This window comes from Macaca mulatta, chromosome 4 (assembly GCF_049350105.2).
Source record: "Macaca mulatta isolate MMU2019108-1 chromosome 4, T2T-MMU8v2.0, whole genome shotgun sequence".
NCBI lineage: Eukaryota > Metazoa > Chordata > Mammalia > Primates > Cercopithecidae > Macaca > Macaca mulatta.
This window is the reverse complement of record NC_133409.1, coordinates 101408648-101434755: the sequence shown is the minus strand read 5'-3', so window position 1 is coordinate 101434755 and position 26108 is coordinate 101408648. Positions and strand designations below refer to the sequence as shown.

Here is a 26108-nt window from a genome sequence, read left to right as displayed (position 1 = left end):
ATACTCTACAAAATCTGCTTATTTTACAGACTTAAAATGCGTATTCTTCACCGTTCAGGGTTGGTATAAAACTGCAAGTTTCTTAGGCCCTTGAATCTGAACTCTGCTGTTGCATTTAAGAAGTCTCTTATGGAACTAAGGAGTCTTTAGATGTAACGGTTGTTGTATTTCCAAAAATTCGGAGATGACCTAACTAATTTTGTAATATAAAGACCCAGATTCCTCTTCTGTTTTGCCGCTGATTAAACAGGTCATTTTTATTTCTCAGTAAAATGTCCTCCACATGTCAGAAAATGAGGAGAGGTTAGAAAACCCCTATTAAAATCTTTAGGTTTATCATCTCTTTTACTGAGAAGGTGATCTCTCCTGGGCCCCATTACAAATATTTTATTGTAATTGTACACTTGATTTGGATAATAATAACTACTACTATCATTTAATCATACAAATGTAATGCCCATTTCACATGTGAGAAAACTGAGTTTTAGAAAGATAAAACAATTTTTCCAAGGTCATACAGCTAGTAAGTGGGAAAGACAGGGCACCAGTACACAGAAGGCTAACTCCAGATCAGTTTTTCTTAAACACCACATTCATGGCTGCTTATGCAATCTGTATAAATTTGGATTCCAGACATATTTTGCTACTGAAGAACTTTGCTACTCAAATTGACTTTTTAGATTATCTCTTCCTTGGTGAGAAGATATAAATTATGGTATATACAATCAAATGTGCAGTTCATACCACACAACTGTATATAATTTTTGAGGAAAACATTTCTCAACTTTCATACCAATGTCCCTATACTAGTCCTGGTAACTTTACAATGACCCAATTATTGGCAGTGGTCTTTCAGAGAGGATTTGAAAAAAGTTCCTGTGCCTTGTCAAAAAACACATTGGTGGAACAAGAACTGAAAAAGCTTGTCATTAAAGTTTCAAATTAGTTGCAAGGCAAGAAAAAAAAACCACTGGAATTCATAAAGTAACAGAGCAGTTGTGTTATGATATTAATGTGTCCCACTCTGAACCTGGGTTTAAGAAGCAGGCCAGGTGTGGTGGCTCATGCCTGTAATCCCAACACTTTGGGAGGCTGAGTCGGGTGGATTGCTTGAGGTCAGGAGTTTGAGACCAGCCTGGTCAACATGGCAAAACCCCGTCTCTACTAGAATACAAAAATTAGCTGGGCATGGCGGTGCATGCCTGTAATCCCAGCTACTAGGGAGGCTGAGGCAGGAGAATCACTTGAACCCAGGAGGCGGAGGTTGCTGTGAGCTGAGATCCTACCACTGCACTCCAGCCTGAGTGACAGAGTGAAACTCTGTCTCAAAACAAAACAAAACAAAACAAAAAAACGCAACAGCAGAAAAGTCAATTATATTGAAGACAACTAAGGCCAGACACCAGTTACCAGTTGGGAGCACAAATGAGAGAAAGACATTGTTAAAAAGGCACTTGGAAAGTGAATTTGAATTTGAGAGTTGGTTACAGTTCTAAGATCAGCTATAGTGAGAAAAACTGACTTGGTCTGAGCATAATTAAACTTCAAACAAATCAGGCTCTGAGTTGTCCTTCCATATTGGGGTGGCAGTAACTGGGCTTGTGGGTTCGTTATTGTGGTTCAAACAGCAAGCAATCATTGGAGGCCCAGAAGGACCTTGGATCCAGGCATGAGACTTAAGGACAGAAAATCAGTCCTAAAGGGACTGAGGTCTCCTGTAGCTGGAAGGACTGCTGCACATAGTGGAAACTGAGCTACCAAAAAAGAAGGAACAGGGCATGAAACTCATAACTATGAATCTGGGAAATGGGACAAGACTCTATCACTAGGGGATAATAATTGCATTTACAATAATAATAAAGCCGTGAAGTTTATATAAGCACTTGGTATCTACTGTGCATTATGCACAATGAACTGTGCTGAGTACTTTATATAGATAATTTCATTTAATCTTCACAGCCAACCTATGGGGATATACTGTCACTATTTCAATTTTATACATGGGGGAACCGAAGCTTAGAGAGGGTTTCATAACTTGAAAATAGATTGATGACTATTTATAACTGCAGTCCTGGAGCTGGGGGTGAAGCCCCAGCTGGCTCCACCAGGTGCAGGCTGAGGTGGGGGCTATGCAGAACCAGTGTGTTTCTGACTCAGGGCTCAGGTCTGGTGCTGGTCTCTCATACAGGTTCGAGAGAAGCTCCCAATTCTGAGTTTGGAATGAGTGTATGGGTTAGGAGGATTGGCTGAGGGGAACTCAGAGACTCAGCAACCCTGCCCTCTTGTAAATATGGTTTCCATCCTGTGTCAGACCTACCTCACAGCTTCTTTAGTAAAAAAAAAAAAAAAAAAAAAAGCACACCCCTTAATATACACATATAGATTTGATTAAAACATGGTATACTTGAATTTGTTTTTGGGCCCCCAAAAATACACAGTATCATAAATATTTAGATACTATTTAATATCTTTTAAGTTTCCTTATCATTGATAGTATCTTATATTTATAACATTTATTTTTAATCATAACATTTCTGTGGCCAGGAGTGATGGCTTATACCTGTAACCCAGCACTTTGGGAGGCCGAGGTGGGCGGATCACCTGAGGTCAGGAGTTTGAGACTAGCCATCTCAATATGGTGAAACTCCATCTCTACTAAAAATACAAAAATTAGCTAGGTGTGGTGACCTGTGCCTGTAATTCCAGGTACTCTGGAGGCTGAGACAAAAGAATCGCTTGAACTTGGGAGGCAGAGATTGCAGTGAGACTACATTGTGGCACTGCACTCCAGCCTGGGTGACAGAGTGAGACTTCATTCCCCTCCCTGCCACTCTCAAGAAACAAAACAAAACAAAACAAAAACAAAAACAAAAACAAAAACAAAAAAACACTTTCCATGATATAAGGGATAGGCCTAACTACCATGTTTTAGAAAAAGGAGTTTAGCTGTAGGGAAGTACTACAATGCCTTATACATGCCTAGATCCCTGAGCTATAAACTGTAACATTAAATTCAAGATAACTCAAACATTACATGCTTATTTTATTTATTTATTTATTTAGAGACAGGATTTATTTATTTAGAATAATTCATATTCAAAACAGTGACCTGTTTGACATCCGATTTTGCTTGGAGAGCATTTGCTTTCTCGAGTACCATGTTCTGAAATATATACACTTAATTATTTAAATAATTAGTTACAAATATGAAACATGGTCAAGTTACCTAGGTAATAAGACAGGGGAAAAATCCAATCAATATAAGCTTCAAGTATTAAATGGCTATTTCATATAACCTTTGTTACAATCACTGCCATTATATCACCAGCACTTCTTTATAACACCTTAAAAAACTTGCCTGTTTCCAAGAATGGCATTATAAATATGTTTCTTTATTCTACTCTCATTATAACAAGAGGAGGTCAATGGTCTAAAGGGTGGTTTCCTATTATGAGAGGGATAAAAACTAAAATCAATAAATCTTCAGATCATAAATGTTGCTACAGTCTGGCAAGGTTGAGAAAATTATGAGCCGAGCCCCATGATGTCTGGATATTGCAGCTTGTAAATTTCTATATACATATGTATATGGTTATGTATATACTCACTGCTGGGTCCTTCCTAGAATTTGCTCACAAATGGTGGAGTTTTGTTCAGTATTGTTAGAATATACCCAGCATACAAAAATAAAGATGTGACACTACTTTATTTAGAAAAATGTTTCTAAGATTATAAAGTCACATTTTTCTCAACTGGCTTCATTACTTTGATCAGGAAACTCAAACAGGAAATTATTTGCTTCTGCTGTTCAATAAATTACAAATATTGAGATTAATTGGCAAAACTTTTACCTCTGTTACAAATATTCACACTGAGTGGTGATAATTCTAATAGGTCCACCAAAATAAGAGAGATCATCAGAAACATAATAAATTGGCTCAAAGACAATATATAATGAATAATGATGCAGTCCAGTATGAACTTTTAGGCAGTGTTGTCTAGCATTTAAGGACAAGGATGCCGAAGCCAGATTGTCCCTGTTTGGTTCCTGCCTCTGCCACTTAAAAATTATGTGATTTTGGGCAATATTCCTAACCTCTTTGTGCCTCATTTTCTTCATCTATAAACTGAGGATAAATAAAAGTTCCTACTCAGAGCAAGCTGTTGTGAGAATTAAGTGTGTAAATATATACAAAGAGCTTCTATACATAGTAAGCATTACTGTGCAGCTGCAAACACTTCCATATCCGTTAAATATAATACTATCTTGTTTGATAGTGTGTTAAGTGATATTCAAATGGCTAATTTTAGTTTCTAACAAACAGGTTGAATGGGGTCACAATTTTGTTTTTGCTTAAACAGGCAGGTAAATGAATACATTAAGCAGTAAGGGGACAAACTCTTCTTTCTAGACACAAATCATGCCACATAAGTTCTGAGCATGTAAGTCTTTTATGTAAATATAAAAAAAGACATTGGAAACACCTTCTATAATTTGCTTGGAATCTTTGCAGACATTATTATGCATGTGCCAAATTATACCTACCAATAATAAAAAATGGGAAATAGTACAGAGATCCTTCATAACACCCTTAATAAAATTCATTGAGGACATTTTGCATATTGTGGGAAATATAGGGTGGCTTCTTTGGTTTGGAAATGGCTGAAGACAATTATCAATATCCCCACTTCATACCCCATCTTCTAGTTTAACTCCACCTACCCTGATTTCCATCAGACCATACTGTTGAATGTAACTGACTTGCTGTCTTAAAGGCTTGCAGGGGCTACTCAGATGTTGCAATTCTTATTAAATCAGTTTTAGAAGGTGGGAGAAGGGAGGGGAGGCTAAAACAGGAGCACAGCAACCAGAAATAGCCATCCTGTCACTAGGGATTTGTTACCATTACCCACTAAATGATTAGCCCCATAATTTACAGGCATCACTATTTGTGAAGTGCTTCCTCCTGAGACACCAAAAGTGATCAATTTTGAAAAAATTGCTGAAAATATTGGCACTCATCTCCTTACAACTCAAATGTATCTTTTATGATCATGAGAGAGTCCAAAAAATTTGAGAATTCACAGGAATCTTCAACATGTTCATTTTAATGAACGTTTACTATTGTCATGTTATTACAACTCTCTCACAAACATATTAAGACCCCTACCTCCTATATCCTTATCCTCATGTCTATCACTGTGTTCCCAAATGCGTGAGAAGAAAGTTCAGAATTTATTTTTTATAAGTCTGGACTGTGGTCACTAAAATACAGCAGGCAGCCAACCAAGGCCAAAGCAGAGCTGAGTATGCTACATTGAGGCATGATTTGCTAGAATATGCCCATTCTATGTAAGTAGCTGGCAACAGGGAGTTACAATGAAATCCAGTATCAGAAGGTAGGCAAATGGCCCAGAAATTGAACATACATGTCTTTGGTGTTTGGAGACAGAAGAGCAGCCTAATGTAAGAGCAATTCAAGTACTAGATGGAAAAGTCAAGAAGTGAATCAAAATTAGATAATAGCTAAAGTACAAACAGAAGTTATAGGTCAAAGCAATACAGCAAGTCTTTCTCTTTCAACCAGCCAAATATCTCATTTCGATGGCTGACAGAGACATTTCTGTACTTTGCTTCTATCCCCCATTTGCTCCCCCTTTTTTGGTGTGAAAAATAAGTCTTCTATGAGACAATGTAGTTGGCAAGTGGGAGTGGGCAGACATCCCATGGGAACTTTTCAGAAGATTATCCATTTTCATAAATTATTCTCAAATTGCTCTATTCATTTTAAGGAGTGAAGAGTCACTTGGGAATGTATTTGATCATCAAAAAAACAAAAAAATTCTGGTGCTTTGTGTTAAGAATACATAAAAGTTAATGGAAAATTTATTAAGGCTGACAGTCCACTATGAAATTCAGTGTGCTGCAAGCCAAGCTGCAAAATTCTCTTTAACAGGAAAGAGAAATGGGACAATGGAGCTAACCTATCATATCACTTCTCAATGGCAGCTCTCACGGGAGAGGCTTTGTCAAAACCTGTTTGTCATTGTTCTGTGTTCTTTGATGATTTTCTTTCTTAGCTTTGGGCTCCAGGAACATATTCAAGATGGAACTTAACTCTACTACATAACATCTGCTAAGGGGTTTCAAAACCACAAAGCAAGCACATTTAATGATTCAAAGTTCACAGCTTTATCAACAGCAACAACTGTTCACAATCAGAGTCAACATGCCATCACCACATGTTATTGACGTGATTGTAAATGGTGCTGATGATTACCACATTCACATAGTACCTTTCCCAAAGATCTGTTTTCAAACACTAATTAATGAATCCTCTCTGGACCTGTGTGAAGAAATACTACAGCACTTTAGTTGGTTGGTTTTACAGGCAGGCGTGTTAAATGACTCTGCTAACTTTCTCCACTCACCACCCTTGTTATCTTTCAACTCTCTCCATTGCCCCCACCTCATGTGCTTCCTGAGACTAGAGTATTTAATGTTGAGAGGAAAAAGCACAGGCAATATGACATTTCAGATGTAGCACTTCTGACATGCATATTCACAGTATAATGAGATGCTCTGTGCAAAGATTTGTCAAGCAAACTTGGAGATTCTCATACGCTCCTTGGAGATTCCTAACTAACATTACCAAATTAAAGGCACTGAGTATTTCTGTAACATCGGTCTCCTTTTATGTGATGCATTTCACCTGAAGTTGGGACTTCAGGAAAAGTTTAAAGTGATTAAAAGATGTAGAAGTGGGAAGGGATATGGAAGAGTGAATAGACGATGGTTGTGTTTGAAATGTTCAGCAAACACAAGGGAAATGCAAAGTCATATGAAATCCACTTGTGTTCTCAAATACTTAAAGCAATTAGTAGTTCCTTATAAAATATGAAAGCCTTGCACAGGAAAAAGATTTGAAGTCTTCTTTGACTCTTATAACTAATTAGCAGAATGGCATTAACTAAGCCATTTCATCTCTTTGGGATCTCTTTTCCTCATCTGTAAATAAGGTTTTATTCTTATTTATATAAGGTTTATTTTAAAAGATACTGAAAGCATCTTAAGTATTTTGTCATGGTTTAGTATGATCTTTAGTCTCATACGGAAGCAAGTAATGTTCTCATGGTTAAAAACTTTTTTTACTGTTAAATAATTTTTTAAAGGCACCTTGGAAGAGCACGGTTTTGGTATTTCCCCTGGTGACTTCATCACAGTCCAGACTGTAGTGCTGAAGTATGCAGTCCTAGGATGTTGCTGGTGGCTTATTTTTCAGGAGCATACTCAAATTCACAAAAGTTATAGAGCTAGATGTGTAAGTAGCCAACTTATTATTTTACCACCGATCTGTCAGCACTGACAGCAGCTTTGTTAATGAATTGTCTCCTGGTAGCATCTGGCAGGGAAGCCATATCATCATTAGAAGAGGTCTTGGGGTCTGTGGAATCAGATAACACAAGGTTTATTTTGTAATTCGGATGTTAGTACCAAGGGACCCTGGTTACCCCTAAAAGGTAAACTTAGTTTTGAGGTTGACTGAGTCATATTCTAGAGCCAGAAGCAGCCCCTCCCACCTGTACATGCACCTAAGTCTCCCCTTCTGAGGCATCCATGGCTGTCCCATCTCTTTGTGGATCTTCGTTTTTTTTTTCCTTTGTGCATATAAATCCCCATACTGAAGTCTCATTTTTGCTCTGGTCTTGGAAACAATCTATCTTGTTTAAAGTCTTCGGAAAAAAATCTCTAAGCTCTTCCATTAATTTTTGGTTTTACAGTTTAACTTTCAGAAGGCAGTTCCCCCACCCTTCTTTATAGCCAAAATCTTTGTAGGAGAAGGGCTTTATTGTTACCCTCATGTATCATCCATACAGAAGTTTACGTTTGCTCTTTTCAGGAGGAAAATAATTGAAGGACTTCTCCGAACCCCAGTCAAATTCTTTACTTGTCTCTTGCTTAAATGTGACAATGTATGTAAAGGGCTTTGCTTCAAGCCTGGCACACTGAGTTTAATAAATGTTAGACTGAAAAAGAAAACAAAAACAAAATACAAATAAGCCTACTTATTTTTATGTTGAAGCAGGGGTTCAAAGGTTAAAGGAATAAATTCTTTGCCCAGCTCTGTTAACCATTATCAAACAGAACAGAAGCAAATAAGACATTTTCTGCTAATCTGTTACATTATCATGAAACCTACTCTAATGAATTATTCTAAGGAATAAATGAAATAATGCACTGTGTATTAAAAAGTGCTTTTTCAAGTATATTATGGTTATTAAATTAGCTATAGCTTGTTTCAGATTTTGCTACTCGAAAAATGTAAATATTATTCAAGAACTTCCAAACTGTAGATAGTACTGGAAGGTTTGCAAATGGTATGAAAAATCAATTTATATGACACCAGTCCAATGTTGAGCCTTCAAGACCATTATAACCTTCAATGTACAGTTAGTTGGAATATAAAATCAATGCTATGACCTGAGATGGTCTTTCTGGTAAACTCTTAACAGTAGGGCGAAAACAAGTGAACTGTGTTGTCTGTGGGCGGCCTTGTTATGAGACCATGATGAATGTGGCTGTTAAACATTTAGGCAAAAAAGATTTGCAGCTTTCAGTGCCACAGGGAGCAGCTTTCTCTGTGTCCTTACCCAGTGAAGTGATACAAAGCAAACTTGGCTGTTGAATAATTTCATGTAATTGTACCTTGGAGAGCTGAAACATACAGGAAGGAGGTCTTTTGTGTACAAGTACCCATTTTAAAAACTACCATGGAAAATCAATACATCGGTTGGTGGACGCTTACCTGCAATTATCTTTAGTTGAAATTTCCAAATGTCGAACATAATGAAAAATCCCTGGATAGAAAAATGTCCCTGGTTAGCTTCAGTAGCTACTCGTTACTTTCTAAATGTTCTTACCAGGCAAACTGAGCAAAAAGAAACCCCTTTTATGAAAATATTACCTGCAAAGCACAGGGGCAGGTTGGCTGGTCTGTTGTAGGCAGTAATTCCTCCAAAGAGCCTTGTGGTTTTGTATGTGGGGGTGGGGGTGGAATTTCACTCTATCACCTGTCTAAACCCTTCATAGGCATGGACTTGATTTGGGGGAACCCCTTGTGTCAATCTCCTAAACTGGAATTAATTGGTGAGGGAGACAGTTTCAGGTGAACAATTAGAATTTTCTTTCTCAAGAGAGGTGTTAAATATTTTACACTACACATTACTCATATATCATGCTTTACAACCCCTCATTAGCCCAAACAATAGACCAGGAGAGAGCTCCAAGGTATTACCCTCCTGTGATAGTTGAGGGGAAACTAAAAGGGAAAGAGGTTGTCCTTGGTCACACTTTGTCAAATATAGAAGCAGAACTAACTAGTCGTTCTATTCATGAACTGAGAGTAAAGGCATTAGACAACTAAATAAGTACTTAAATGCTCACGGAGAGCTAGTTTTGCAGTTCCTTTTCTCTTCCAACTCCTTCCCTAAATGCATTGTTGGAGCCTCTCCCAGTCATTGCATACTTGGTCACTCTGTGAAATTCTAGGGAACGCAGCATCTCACTGCTGTACCTGGCACTGTTTCCCAGGTGGGACGCCAAGGTTCTTTTCTTACCCTCATTTTTGTTGTTTTGGTTCTATCTTTGGGGGACAGAGGGAATTACCTTGTATTTTATCCTCTCTGCCCCCTTTTGTGCTACATTGCCTCATCATTTATTAGTATATTCCTTCTTAGTTATTATGGCCAGCAATCTTCGGCTTCCCTGACATTGCTTCTCAGAACTCTTCAGTGGTATTAAGGAACAAGTCCTGTGTCATTTTCTTTTGCATCCATTTATCTCACTCTCTTTTCATTGCCATCTGAGAAGTTGATCTTAGAGTAGGCACTTCAAATTAATTATCAAAAAATTGGCAAGCAATCTAAATGTACAACAATTAGAGAATGACTACATTTTATATGCCTCAACTCAGTGGAATATTGTAAGTGATAAAGTTTACAGAGAATTATGAAAAAGTAATTTTAATAACATGTTAAGTGAAAAAAAAACACATGTAAAGTGTTATGTTTATTAGGTTCCAATTAATTCATATGCCTATGGACAAAGTCTGAAATGGAATATGTCAAACAAAAATATAGATCATTTAGGTGGTAAAATTATTGGAACTTCTAAACGTAAAACTTTCTGTACAGTTATCACATTTTTATATTCTTCAGTTTTGACCCAGTCTGATTTATCCCTCCTTGCCCCTTCCCAAATTGTTATTATTAGCAACATGACTGTGTTAAATTTGAGGTGGAGATTCCATTCTAAAGGGAAGGTCTATAAATTCCATCTCTGAATGAAAATGGTCAGGATATAAGATGAATTGCCATAAGGGATAGCTTATTAGTTAAATTTATGAAAAGAATTTCTAATCAGTTTTCATTCTTTTAATAATTCAGGCTAAAAAAATCTTTATGTATTTGTCAAATATAAAAGTTGCCAGGACCAGAAAGAAAATTTGTCTTCATTGTCTTTTTTTCCATCTAGAAACCTACATACTCTGAAATGAAAAGGAGCCTAGAAACATCAGAAAAGCAGGCAGTACCACCCTCTAAGTAATACAATGTTCTATGAGTTTCACCTTTATGTGTTGTTTGTTTGGTGTCTGTGAGATTAGGTGTCAAAGTCATAGTATAAAACACAAATGTTCCAGTTTGGGGGAGTATAAAAGAAACTGCAGACAAAACTAGTGCCTTGCTTTCCCTCAGGAGTAAAGTAGAATGAAATGCTTCACAACTAATTTTGTCCAGTTGTTCTTTGGCTGTGGTCATAGATTTCTTTCATAATTAGCCTTCTCTAGCTTACATTCAGTCTCTGAAAGTATGCGCTAAAGGTACCCCTTGGGTTTGGTCCAGTTTCTCCAGAATACTGCAGCCAGCTCTCGTTAACAGTTCTGTGTCTCTTGCATTCTCAGATATCAGAGAAAGTTGGGTCTGATACATAGCGTCAAGCAGTTTGACTGTCTCTAAGCTAAAGATAGGTGCAAGGCGAAACTCTCTGAGTTTTAAGCTTTCCTGGAGCCCTGAGATTTTAGCTCTGGATACAGTCTTGTCGGATTGTTAATTCTGAGAATGCAAGAGTGGCTCATACCATGAGCCCAGTGCCTCAGTGCCGGAGGTAAACCTGCCCTGAGCTGAAAATGGAATGGTGCAACATTGCATGCAGGTTATTAAAGATTCTGCTTACTTTACAATGGTCTGTTAACAGCTCTAATGTCTTTAACATGTGGAGCCTATTGACTTTTAAGTAACATTTTATTGAAGTAACTGCCGTGCTTATTAGCCCGTAAGATTTACGCTTCATTTTCAGTCCTGAATCTTAGGGAGTCCTGAACCTTTCCTTAAATTGTGAGGTAGGAACACTATGAGATAAGAGATGCTCAGTGTGAATGGGAACATGTGTGATTCAGTAGGGTAAGGAAGAGAAATAGCCGTCTGCTAGGATTTGGAGAAAGCTAAAAGGTCATAGAGAAACAATCACATATTCATTAATGGGTCTGAAATTTAGAGAAAAAAAATATTTGCAGATGTGGCCAGTGTGAATGGCTTATATCGTGGTTGTACTGTTTTATAGTGTCAGGTGTATAGTTAACTCCAATGAGTGCAAAATTTCACATAAAAGAACATACAGAGAACCATCAGGACTGACACCTGAATTTAATATGCTGCTTTTACTTAGGCATTTTGGAAGAATCAAAGTTTGCCCACCTATATCTTTTCACTGCTGGTAGCTCTTGAAAACACAGAGTAATGTCACTATGTTCATAAATCATTGTACACAAAATAAATCAACATCAAATTTATTTATCTACCAAAAAAACATACTGAGGAGTAGCTGGCATTCAGTTAACTCTGGGATTTGGGATTTATCACATGTTTAATTATATGATATGAAATGAAACTTTAATGTATTTAAAATAAAATTTGATTTTATATTAACTGTGTTAGAAATATGTAAACAGCAGAATATCTGTACAGTTTTTCTTTCATTTTTCCTTACTGCTGAGGAAAACAGCTATCTCATGGATATTTCATAAAAAGGAATCCTCCCACATAACTACATATGAATGAGCTCAGTGTGATGGGAGGGGAAATTAAATCTAAGAGAAATTGAAATCTTTCAGTGGCTCTACCAAAGAACAGAGTGGAGAGCAAGAAACAGTTCATAAGGATAGGCATAAACATGACTTTCACAAGGATATGACATTTTGTGGCCTATGGAAAACTTTGTGTTTTTCATCTCAGTTTTCAGGCTGTGGCTCCGAAATCAGTTGAAGAATATAAGCACAAGGCATGATTTTCTTATAACTTTCTCAGACCAGAGATAATGCGCTGTTAAACATTTGTGGTAAAAACTAAAAGAAGACAGATAAGAACCCATTACTAACCCTGGGCCAGTACTATTTCTTCTGCTTTTGAGACATCTCTCCCTTTCTGAGAAACCCCATCACCCATGCTTGAACTGATGGAAGAGAACTGTCTGTCATAGCCACAGAGCTTAAATTACCAGCTTTTCGGGTCTACAGAGACTTTGAGAGATGTACTAATATATTCACAACAGGAGGAAAGTGCCAACAGAAACAGATCTTGAATTGGTTCCCAAACAGGATGACAAAAAATGTCCACCCAGACCACACACGATTCAGCCACATTGCACGAGAGTCCTGCAACACATACTTGTTTTGTTTCACCCACCTATCAGCAGACCTCTTCACAGGGGGACTAGATCGCTCCTGCCATTTAATTAAATTTTGCACTTAGCTCAGTGACACAGAATCTGTGTTGGTAAAAAGTACATATTTCTTCCAAGTAGTTCAGTCTCAAAAAGATGTTTCATTAAGAAAAAATAAGGTGGGGGTTGGTGAGAGAGAAGGAGGGGCAGTGTGCAAAGAAGAGAGTTAAGTTTTTGCTCAGAAATTGCACACAGTATACATGCATAAATTGTATGTACATTTATCAATTTTATTTTTTTTTTATTTTAGAGCAGTTTTTAAACAATTGTGTGAATATTACTTAAGGTAAAGCACTAAAGCAAGACTAAGCCGCCTGTTGCAAAAGCCTGGACATTCAATACAAATTTTATAAAATTAGCTCCTACTCTGATGGTTTCTGGACATAGAATCTTTTAAAGATATTGTGAAATTGCAGAGACTGCTATGGCCTGAGAATATTTTTAACATTCAGATGATATTCCCTGAAAACTCTTGATTCTACCCACAGCAAGCAAGGCAAAGTGCTTCCTAAAATGACTACAAAAGATCCCCACTCTAGCTGCCTTGCCTCAAATCTAAGCATTACAGGCACAAAACTGAAATGTTAAGTACTTGAAAGCATCTGTGGTGTCCTACTTCTGATTAGCTGTAGATATCCCTATGTGAAAACAATTCATAAAAGGCTGAAAGAGATTGGTGATTCTAAACATTTAAGGACCACTGTATGAGTGTTTTTCAACGTTGGTTAATGCTTTAGTCCCAACACCTTTAATAAAAGCAAGGTGACAGACTATGAAAACATTTACTTCAGAACGACAAGCAAATCTGATACTATTGTTGAAAGATGCTTCAGGGCACATGTACACAGGTTCCACAGGAGCAAGGGCCGTGGAGGAGGTGGAGGTGTGGTGTGTGGTGCTCTGCCACCTGCATGGGGAACTGTGTGATTCCCCAGAATAACTGCAGGGCTTTGGTATTTTAAACCTGCTAAAAGAAAAAAAGCTGGAGGACCAATCCTACGCACATCGCAGGGGAGAGAGTATTATCGAGACGCAAATGTATTTTCTTATAAAAGTTAGATTTTTTTCTGATTTTAAGTAAACTGTGGTTTCATAAACCTATGTCAGTGCTACATGAAGAAGGTTTACATATGGCCATGCAATTATTTCACACTGAAAGTCACAACTCATGCTTCACCCACCATCAAACCCAGACCCTGAAAATGCAAACAGGCAATTTCACAGCTAGCTTAAACATTGATTGTTAAATAGCATCATATTTTCAGACTTCCAAACAGTGCATTTCATAAAATGACAAGAAGTAATTTTGTAACTCCCTGGATAGAAATCAGGGAACAATAAGACTTAAATCATTTCAGGGAACTGAGAGATTTCTGTTTAGCAAAGCCAGTTTTATCTAAGAAAAGAATTGGTTCTGATCCATGTCTATCATGTTCTTCCTAGTTTTTATTGGCTAACATGAGATAAAAATTAGGGCATATTTATTTTGTAATGCTGTGATCAGTGTTTATTTCTGAAAGTGTTCTTTTTTATTTTCTACCATGTTGTGATGGCTCTCTGAAAAGGTCCCTATATGTAATAAAAGTTTAAAATACTGTAACTCTGGGATTTCAGAATATCAAATATTTGAATGTGTCTCAAAGCATGATTACTTTACAGAGAGAATTGAGGTCTGATATTGCACAAGCAAAAGTAAAATGATTGCATAGGGGAAAATACTATGCTGCTTGGGAAAGTGATCAGGGTTCCTATTTTGGGGCATCACATAGCATTTATTCTCACAGGACGGAAAAAATTTTTTTCTTATAACATTATTCAAGTTGTATAATATAGGCTATACTTGAAAAATAAATGAATTTTATGCAAATGAACTGTCATTTGAAACAGAAATAAACGGTTCTTTTTTATTTTTAAAACTTTAAATAGTTAAAATGTGGTAGATTATTTCTGATTTAAAGTCTACATAGATGCTCTCAAAATGTCATAAACAAATGTGAACTACTATGTGTTCATAAATCTAATTTCCATTCCTTCCTTACGGGATGCTATTAAACGCTATTTAATAGCATACTATGTAATTCTAATGGGAGATTGGATCTCCATTATTTAGATGTTATGTGTCCAATTAAAACCATCTAAATTGAAAGCAATAGTATATTAAGAAAATTCTGCTTTAGTAATAAAATCATGTTATCGCTTGTCAACCAAATTTTATGAATGTTTTCTTGAAATTGTAATAAATAATTTTCTACAAAATCATATATTGTCTATGTTGCAATGTACAGTTATGATAGGTGCTATTAAAGAAAATCTGTTGTTTCATTATAATTATTCTCTAATTTAAGCATTATTTTAAAAATCTGTGTGTGTCTGAATGAGTGTGTATGAAACCATACTGTTTTCTATATGTAAGAAAAAAGCATTCCATTGAATTTATTAAGAAATAAAACATATCTGTTGACTTTAAGTTCAAACTAGATGACAATGATTGGAGTATTGGAAGAAAAAAACTAATAAAAATATATTTCTTACACAAACCCCCAGAATTATGCCAATTCCTTTTAGAACAAGTTTACTTGTATTGTTAGTCATATTAAGGCAATTGCATGAATCTCTGTAGAGATTAAAGCCTTATGACAACTTAATGACTCTGCAGATTGCAATGTGTTCCTTGCCATTTTAACACCCAGTTTTAAATTTAAAAAATAATTTGATTTCTCCATCCTCCATAGTGGTTTTTTTTTTTTTTTTTTAGATGAAGTCTCACTGTCGTCCAGGCTGGAGTACAGTGGCAGGATCTTGGTTCATGCAACTTCTGCCTCCTGGATTCAAGCAATTCTCCTGCCTCAGCCTCCCAAGTAGCTGGGATTACAGGTACCTGCCACCACGCCCAGTGAATTTTTGTATTTTTAGTAGAGACAGGGTTTCGCCACGTTGGTCAGGCTGATCTTGAACTCCTGCCCTCAAGTGATCCACCCACCTCGGCCTCCCAAAGTGCTGGGAGTACAGGCATAAGCCACCGCACCCGGACCACCCTCCATACTTTTTTAAATCACATAGCCTATATGGCTTTCAGCAGTAACCATGGCATACACACTCACAATGTACATCTGTAGAGAGCTTTATTGTTTTCAAAGCATTTTCACACACATCATCTTGAGAGGTAGAGTTTTCACATCTATTCTATAGATGAGGAAGCTGAGATACAGAAAGTCGAGTGGTAGATCCCAAATATTAGAAACTGAGCTAGAAGTACAATTCCAGTTTTGAGACATCAAACCCAGATCTAGTAATTGTAAAGACCACTAAACAAGCACAGATGTGCCAGTTTCCTAAGGCTTGGGGAATCTAACAGCAAGCAACAGTGTATGAATTTTAACATCCTTCTTCTAGGTATCTAATTCCAACTGTATATTTGAATGTGTATGAACAGATAACCATTCACACAAACTGCGTTTAAAAATTATTTTAAAGATGAAACATATTGGCCTTAAGATTGACTTGGGGGACTCGAATCAGGATGTATTTAGACTTATTGGATCCAAGTCAAAGTGGCCCATTAACATTCTGGAAGTTTCATGTTCTCAGTTTTATGCCACTCAGCATGGCTCTGGTCAAGCCAGTTGTACCACGACTAGCTCTGCCTCTGGAACAAGCTGTTCAATCTCTCTTAGCCTTAGTTTCCTCATCTCTAAAATGGGGATAATAATACCTCTCTCATAGGGAATTTTGTGAGGATTAAATGTGATAATATGAATAAAGCCATTGAACAATGTATTAGATTTTTTTTTTAGGGCTGCCATAACATTATCTCAAACTGAGTGACTTAAAACATCGTAAATTTATTCTCTCACCACTCTGAGGCCAAGTCCAAAACGAAGGTATGTGTGGACTGCACTCCCTCCAGAGGCTCTCAGGGAGAGCCTTTCTTTGCCTCCTCCAGCTTTTGCTGGCTCCAAGTATTTCTTGGTTTGTGACTGAATAATGCCAATCTCTGTCTCTTTCTTGAAATGGCCTTCTCCTCAGTCTCCATCCCAAATCTCCCTCTGTCTTCCACTTTTAAGGACACTTGTCTTTGAATTTAGGACCCTCATGAAAATTCAGGATCATCTCATCTTGAGATCCTTAATTCAGTCACACCTACAAAGACTCATTTTTTTTTTTCCCCCAAATAAGGTCATATTCGCAGGTTCTGAGGAGTGAGACATAAACATATCTTTTTTTTGGGGGGGGGGTGTCACAATTTAACCCAGTGCCTGGGAACAAACCCCTGCACCTTCTACCTCTATTGTCTTTGATTCAGACCATAAAATGTGGTCAATTCTGCAGTGATTAGCTCGGTAGTTCCCAATCCTGACTGTACATTAGAATCACCTGGAGTGTCTTTGAACCTCTCAGTACCCACCTGGGCTGCATTATAGACCAATTAAATCAGAATCTCTGAGAGTGGAACACAAAAATTGGTATGTTTTAAAGTTCCCTAGGTGATTCCAATGCACAGTCAAGGTTAGAAACTGGGGTATAAGGGCTCAATTGAAGGCCGGTCCATGGAGGGCCTGGGTTTTCTGGATTAAACAAGAATCATTGGGTTTTACCTGTTCAGTGTACCAAGTCTTTTGGGGTATAGAAACAGAAATTTATTGTTTTATCAGCACACCTATGCAAATCATAGTCCTTGACTTCTGCACACCATTTTTGGTTGTGCTGTATGCTAACTCTCATTATCTGTAGCAGTGAAATTTAATAGAAGGATTTAAGGCAAGACTTGATAGGAAATTTAGGAGGCAAGCTCTAATTTCAGTGAAATTGTTGATCCAAAAGGACTCTGTCTAGTGGGGCTTGATATGGATATAATATTTTTTTTCCAAATCTAAATCAAGCTAAGGTTCTGGGGCAGTATAAGAGGCCCTGTAGTGCTGGAAAAATTCTGACATTCCCAGGCATACCTTGCTAATAAAAACATCATACAATTCTTTTGCAGAAGGCTTTAGTGTGTTTACTAGAGTAGGCGATGTTTGTTGGGTTAGTCTGTCCAAGGTGTTGGCAAATTCTTTCAGTAGTTTTCTTTTAACACCGTTCCAGTCACTGACCTTCAGCATGGATTATAGGTTTCTTTTTGAAGCAAAACTCTAGAAGAGACTTGGGAAGGAAACTTGTTCTTGTGCCACCTGACTCAGGAGGCCAGCATGTATCACAATCAAACACCACCACTATTAAAAGCTGCAGCACCATAGGTCCCTGCATGTTAGGTTCAAAGTACTTTTCTACCTGTCGTGGCTATTCAGTCATCCAATGGCAGATCTTCAAGAGGTCCCATTACTGATCCCTTCTGTCCTGATAGCCTCACCTTTGTCCCCTTTGAAAACATGATCCCAGAAACCAGTGTAAGACCTTCTTTTACCATAAAGAATGTACAGTTGATAAAGCAGATGAGGATGCCCATCTGAGGGCCTCTTTCAAAATACAGTCTTAGGTCAAAGCAATAAAGCTCCAAATTATAATACTTGTGCATTAGCCTAATTTTGAGACATATTTTGAGATAACACAAAGATGGGTCTAATGCTTTGAAATTAAACAACATCTGCCCACCCACTTTTCCTACATATTAGCCTAGACCCAGAGCAGGCATTTTCAGAGCATGCATAGAATGCACTGGTTATTAGCTATCCACATGCACTCCATCATCTACAGCTTAAGAATCTCCCAGGGTAAACTGGAATTAAGAGCACTGAAGTCTTCTTAGGAAAGGGATGTGGGTCCTGGGAGACTTGAGTCTTTTGAATGGGAAAAAGAGGTGGGAGCACATGATGACCTATCTACAAATTACATCTTGGAGGAGACGGACTTCTCCTTCCAAGTGACACATTGAAAGGTCAGCAGATAACCTGCAAAATAATTCAGTTTATACTTACATGGATAGTAACACTATATTTTAACAACAACAACAACAACAAGAATAAGAGAAGGAATGTCACAGAAGTCAGGATAAAGGTTACTGTAGTGAAGAAGGGGCAGTAGAGAACTTCCAAAGTGGAGCGACATCTTCTTTCTTAATCAGATGGTTACAAGTGAGTTTATTTTATTATTATTCTTTACACAGTAAATACTTACCTGTGTATGCTATATTCTGCAGTTTTAAAAAAGATAGCAGTGTTAAATTGAACTATAAAGTATAAAAAAGACAATTTTTTTCACTTATTTCCTATCTTTTATTTTGGCAATGTGCTTGTTGGTACACTTATAAAACATTTGTTAAACAACAGTTCCATTAACATGTAATATTTTTTAAGACAAAAAGCTTTCATAATAATAAGGGAAATTCTTTTGAGGGGTGAGGACAGCGCAGAGCAAACAATGGCTGTGCTCATCAAAAATGCTTCATTACCATCGCCATTCCTGAAAAAGGGAAATCCTGAGATAAGTGAAGTGGCAGTTCTGTTGACATAAAAGAAGTCATTAGAAGGGAGGGTTGGACAGGCAGAAAACTGCCATTTAACTACTCTTCCTATCCTCTTTTCCAAGTGCTTTCCTGGGAATTTTTTCACTATTGGACTTTTTATTTTCTTGGTGGAATTTATATCTCCTCACCCAATGTTGCTGGTCTTCACCCCAGTTATACCTGTAAAAGTCATTTGTGAAGTCAGCTGGAAGATTTTTGACAGAAAGGGGGTGTGTGGATCTGGAAATGCTAGATGGGGCCCCTGCTTCTGACTCCTTGTCCCAATTCTTTTCCTTGGGAATTGCCTGAAGAAATGCCTCTGCCCGGGCTTGTTACATTTGTAAATGGATTTTTTTTTTCCCATTGTGTATGGGAGTCTTGAGAACTTATAATATTGAAAAAGGTAACAACAATTTAAACATTTTTTAAAGTTAATGCAAACAAAAAGCCTTAAGAGTTAACGTTAACACATTTCTGTTCCGCTAATGTGGTATGAAAGTGACAGGGAGAATTTTCAATTATATTATTCTGTGTTATCCTAAACAATTTTGGAATGAACTCAAGAAAGGTAATGTTCTTTTTACTTTAGATAAAATAAATCACTGGGATAAAAATGGAAAGGATGTATAGCTGTTATAAAAGAAAGGCATTTAAGTCAAACAAGAATTTAATTGCCATTTCACAGTGCCTTGCTTTTGTTCCTAATTTTCTAATCCTGTTCTGTACTGTTTCTGATTTTCTAATTTTCTAAGCCGATAACGACCCACACATACACATTCTGGTTTAACACCCCAGAAAGTCTAACTGCATTTATTCTTGTTTACTGGCTTTGGCAATTTTAGCCAATTTATGATCTTTTGCAAAGTAACAATGTAGAGATAGTATGAATATTGATGGTAGATATTGAAACTGATCATTAAACCAGTCTTTTTGTGAGAGGGAATTTTGCAGCGCAGGCTCACAAGTTCACAACGCTTTCCTTGTTGTGAGATTATTTATTTACTCAGATCCCCACACATTTTCTGTTTTATCCTGGGGTTGGGCCAGGGCAGGCGTGGGGAAGCCTGTTCTTAAAGTCAGAGTACGAAATACTCAAAGGGATTCCTAAATTCAGAAATTACTCAACCACTGGTGCAGAGAAGGTAAGTTATTTAGAGTTGTTGATGTTTTAAATAAGCTGAGTGAAGGAAGCTCTTTCACGCGGACAAAGCAGAGAATATTGGACCAAAGAGCCGAGCACACCCCTGCAGTGGCCTTCGCCCAGTCTACCATGGGGTGGCGCTCTAAGGCCCAGATTTGCGCACCCTCCTACTCCACGCGCTATTTCAAGCAGCAGAGAATAAACCTTCTCAAGCTTTCGTTCTTGTGTCTCTTTCTCATTGTACATGTAAAATATTTACATTAAAAACCCACTGACCGTCAGTACTGATGAAAATAACTAAGCAATTAGAAATCGGTTGGACATTTGTATACTTAGCTCTCTCAAGTATGTTTATACAGCTGATGGAAATGAAGGTTTGGGATAAAAAGAATAGTAGCACTATCATATAATTTCCAAGTTTGAATTAATTTTTTTCCTGAAAACATTTTAGGTTAAAAAAACCGCTCATATCTAAATTCTTAGAAATCCACTTTTAACCTTTTAATAAATTATGCCATATAGTACAATTTTAAAATTCAAAGACTCAAGGTAATTTAGTTATTAATGAAGTCAGAGTAACTGTATTTTTTTCATGATAAAAGAAGGAAGGTGAATATATTTTAAATAAATGAAGATTTCAAGCTAGCACCTTTGTTTTAGTTTAGCACCCTGGACTATGCCCTGTTGAAAGCATAAAGAAATATGCAAAATCTTTAAATAAACTGCAAATTAATCTCCATTCCCCAAATAATTTCCATCATTTTTATTGTTTTACTGGGCAGATATATAGCTCTGTGTAAAGGGAAAAAAGAGAGTGCTCGATTTTCAAAGGGAAAGAAGCATAGAGGATAAGGTTCACAGCTACAAAAATACATATGATTCATTTTAAAATGGAGCCTTAAAGACAGTGGTCTGGTCAACCATCAGCATCTTCCATTGCCAAGAAGAAAATATCCTCCCATATGAACCATATCTTCCATTTTTTATCTTATTCATTTTACTTAGTATCATATCAATCATATCATGAGCACTTTCCCAAATTATTAAATGCTCTTAGAAAAATCTCATTATTCATGGCTCTATCATCATTTAAAAAATTTTGCTTATTTCTCATTGAACAGGCTATTTTTAATTTTTCTAAACAATTGACTAATAAGTCCTTATAAATAAAATTGCTCAGGAGCTATATGTACATAAATTTTTGTCAAGCAACTGTCTTTAAATCTTTAAAGAAAGTTTTATTTTAATGTAAAAAAATTAATCTTAACTTTAAAAAGTTTTTTAAAAAGAAACCATTCTTTATGTAGAAGTAGATTAAATATATGCCTACATAATATAAAATTGATTATATAGACAAGCATTTTTTGTCGGGGGTGGGGGAGGGTTGGAGAGGGTCAGGATTTTAAAATCCCAGTAAGAATAAACAGATACTATATCTACTTGGATTTTCAGATGCCATATTTCCAGAACTATTCATTAATATCTCATTAAGTTAGATTTATATACTCAACAAATCTGAAATAGTCAATCTAATTTACTATTTAAACGTTGATATTTTATATTTTTTTCTACACAAATATTTGGGGTTAAAAAGGAAACCAAGAGCTATGTTGGGAAAAACTTTGATGCCCGACCCTAAGAAAGTGTTACTCTTCACGAAGAAATAATAAATGTATGAGGTGGCAGATATCCCAGTTACCCAGATTTGATCATTTCACATCGTATCCTTGTATCAAATATCACATGTACTCCATAAATTAATAAATAAGTTTAATTAAATTAATAAAAAATTTAAAAATTAGAAGTTTCATTCTTTTTGAGAGAATTATGTATTTAATGTTGTGCACTGAAAATGAGTTCCCAAAGTGAAGGCTGCTAAAGACATATGTCTATAATCTCAAAATAATAGGTGAAAACCTGAAGATATAAAGGGTTATGTTCGAAGACAGAGTTAAACATATGGTGTCTGCTTTGAAATTCTGTTTCTATATTTGGGCATGATCTTTTTCATAGATATGCAAGCATAGTCTCTTTTTCTTTTACTGTCTGTTTACACATGTCATAGTTGCAACTTCCTAGTGAAGAAACATTTTTCCAGTTTAAAAAATTTGCAAGTATGAAAATAAAATTGTCACAGTGTGAAACTGGATTTTCAATGTAAAGCTGTTAAAATAAGAAAAAAAACATACAGTTTAAGGCAGATATTTCAAAATTCTACTATTTTCCTTGAACCAAATTTCACCTTTTTTCCCTCCATTGTTGCTTAAATAATTTTTAAATGCATTCAGATAACAACTTGCAAAAGTGAAATGTTATACCCACACATCAAAAAGGCATTCCTTCAATAGGACAATGTTTGTGTTCTGCGTTAGAAAGAACAAAACTCCTTTAAGGGAGAACTCTCCCTACTTAAACAATAAAGGCAAGAAAATGTTACATGCCCTTAGGGTTTTCCTTTCACTATCTTTACCGAAGGAAGACATACAAAGAGAAATTATCTAAACTTCCTTCTAGAAGGCAGTGACCATAGTGAAGATTTTTTTTTTTTTTTTTTTTTTTTTTTTTTTTTTTAAATAGTATTCAGGTCAGATCCTAGTGCAGGTGGGTGTTTTCCAAACAGAATCTGCCTGGTGGAATGAGAAGCACTGTGGAAGTCAGATTCTCCTGCTTTCCATCTGTGGATGTCTGTCATTTGGGGACAATGACCAGCACTGTATTTTCTTAACCCAGTATGGACAGAGTATGTGTTTGGATTGTATTGTGTGACATCCCTTTCTCTATTGAACAGGCCCAAGAGGGGAGGGGGTGGGGTCTGACTTTTTAAGGATGGTTCTAATGCGTTCAGCTGTTATCACACTTTGCTGATTGTAATCACTCGTTTTATGGTTTCTTTTCCAGCTGCTCCAAAAATTCATTGCAATGTCCTCTAGGTTTATTTTTAATATCCCATAATTCAAAGATCTAAGAAAGAAGAGTTGAAATAGAAATCCATGTGCTGATTCTCTCCCATTTTTTTTTTTTTCTCTCGGGGAGGAAGGGATTTAGGATTTGGACACATTCCTCAAAATCCTCTCTGGAGAAATGTGTTCTTTTCTGTAGGGAAGGAGCCAGCTTGGAGCACATTCACAGGCTTATTCAATTGATAGAGGAATTGGGAACCAATCCTATGTAAATATACAACGTATTTTAAATTCAAAAAATTAATTCTTTCTTCGGAGCATTTATGTATAAAATGTTTCCTTTTGGAGTGGTAGCAAAACAGTAGTACTCTATTGGCATTTTAGGATTTCCAGATTCCCTGAATAAAGTATTTGCTCTAAACTCTGTTGTCCTAAATTTATCTAGTAAGAATGTATTGCTCTTTAAACTGCAGAACAGTTTCATGCATGGGAAAACTAAAAGGCAAGGGGATCCCCCTATGTGCTGTCTCTGAAAATATCTTGACTTACGTTTTAAAATCAACTTATTTCAGGGGAAGTAGACCTTATCAGTTTTCTTTGTTTTCCCCATTCATTTAGTCCTCTGAAGAGCTAGATCTGAGAAATGATTCAGCTAGAATTATAGGTTGCCATTTCTTCATTTTCCACTACATAGCAGGGGCTCCTTTCAGTCATTTTTAAGTCCTATAAAAGCCCATATGGGGAAGAGGGGGAGGGGACTGCCTGTAAATCATAAGGACCCAGTTTCTTGATTTCAGTGAAGGGTAGTTTTACTGTCCGCTGTCACCACAGCTGTCAGCAGGATGCCTTAAACATCCTAATTGTCACTAGGGATCAGATTGTTCCTTAACTAATTGTTTAGATCAGCTAATCTACATCCATCATCTGCAAAGGGCAGGCAGCCCCAGGCATCCTGTAATTTAGATAAAACTCCTTTTCTGGGTCTAAACACATTGTTTGGGTGACCAAGGGTCAGGTACCAAAAAGCCTACCTAGGAGTGGAACAAGAGTGGAGATTGTATACTGAGGACCGGGTGAGCCTCCAGGCTTACTAGCCCAGACCACCTGCATGTGTCCCACTTAAACAACTGTGAATCAGTAGAAGATTCCATGTCATTGATCGCAATATGCCAAGAGCCCAAACAGAGCAGACAGCCAAGATCACTGCCTGAGTCAGCTTTTGTGTTTGCACTCATATGGGTTTTGAGGTACTCATTATGACACAAATGTGCTGGATATTTTTGAGCTATTGCAAGGTTTTCTTGAGTTAAACTTCTAAAAACACATCAGCAGCAGTGATGTAGTATAAATTACATATGCAACACACACATTTCATGTAGAATGCAGTCTCCCTTCTAAGAACCTCTGTTTTAATAAGCTTTCTAAAACAATTGGTGAATTTGTTATTTTAGACTGTGGGGTAGTTTTCTTGCATTCATCTGCTCATTCTTCCATTCAATAAAAATTTATTTCAAACTCTCATAAGCTTGGCAAGAAGGTTTTCGTGCCTCAGGAATGTAATTCGTTTAGAAACAAGCCATCCCCTTACATTCATATTGTTCTTATCTCAAAATGCTTTCAAAACGACTAACGAACCGATTTAAAAGTAAAAGAATAAAAATAAATAAAAGCAAGCAGGCCTTGAACTGAACAGAAGTGAATAGGGGTAGAAAGACAAATGTATGATAAATGATAAACAAACAAACAAATACAGCCTTCCCGAAAGTGAAATTCAACCATTCATTAAGATAATTTAAGAAAAGGGGTTTGGGACTTTTAAAAAACAGAACTTTGGAAAACCCTCCACACTTATCTCACTCATTCAGATTTAGTGTAAATCCTATTAATTTTGCAGTAAAGAACCCTACTAATTTTGTTTAGGCTGGCCTTCCCCTCACTTACTTTAGTTTTTCTTTTAATATAATAGTATACCTATTAATACTTTATACAAGTACAGTGCTATGAAATGGTATTCTGGAAAAATAATGAAAGAACAATTGTTAAATCGTAACCAGCATTTACTGTGGTTTACCTATTTAGCAGGTCTTATTGTAAGCATTTTACATATATTAATTCATTTAATTATCACAACCCTATAATGTAGGTAATTTTATTATCCCCACTTTGTGGGGAAATCGATTCGCAGAGAGGTTAATTTACACAAGATCACAGATTGTGCTAGTGAGATAGCAGAGAATAGCAGGCAAACTTGGGAAAACCTTTTAGAGGAATCAGATTCTGAAATGAGAATTAAAGGCTGGCAGGAGTGGGGATTTGTTGTCCCACAGAGGCAGATAGACAAGGAACACAGACTTTAGATGCTGGCAGTTTCCGTAAAATTGGATTGGAAAGAAAACGGGCCCAGCCTGGGGCAGAAGAGGAATGAGAGCCATAGGGGTGATAGGGACGCCAGGGCAGCTACATAGCTGGTTATGGTCCAGCTTCTGACACTCAGAAATTTCATTTTGTCACTTTCACCTATTACAGCGACTAAAAGAACTTAGCAAATCTATAGACTTCTTTTCTTCCCTGCCCCTGACTGCCATCATTTTTTACAGAATTTTCTTTTCTAGTTCCAAAAGTAGTATGTATTTATTGTAGAAAATACAAAAAACATAAAACACACACATGCCCAGAGGAAAAGAGAAAATTAAAACATTTCTCATTCTACCTCCTAGAGATAATAACTTGCAGCATTTTCCATGTATAATTTCAGACATAAAATAAGAAAATAGAACTTGGTCATTTCCTTCCCCTCCCCACAGCTTAGCTTGATGTAGTAAATATTTTTCATGTTTTTATATCACTGTT

At 36.7% G+C, this 26108-nt stretch overlaps 1 long non-coding RNA gene across 1 annotated transcript in view; it reads right to left on the bottom strand.

Annotated features, from left to right (window-relative positions):
- Positions 1-18963: 18963 nt before the first annotated feature.
- Positions 18964-26108, bottom strand: part of LOC144340663 (uncharacterized) — a 63069-nt gene continuing 55924 nt past the window's right edge. Inside the window, exon 5 of the long non-coding RNA XR_013416908.1 lies at positions 18964-19174. This is a non-coding gene — a long non-coding RNA (uncharacterized LOC144340663). The remainder of the gene's footprint in view (positions 19175-26108) is intronic.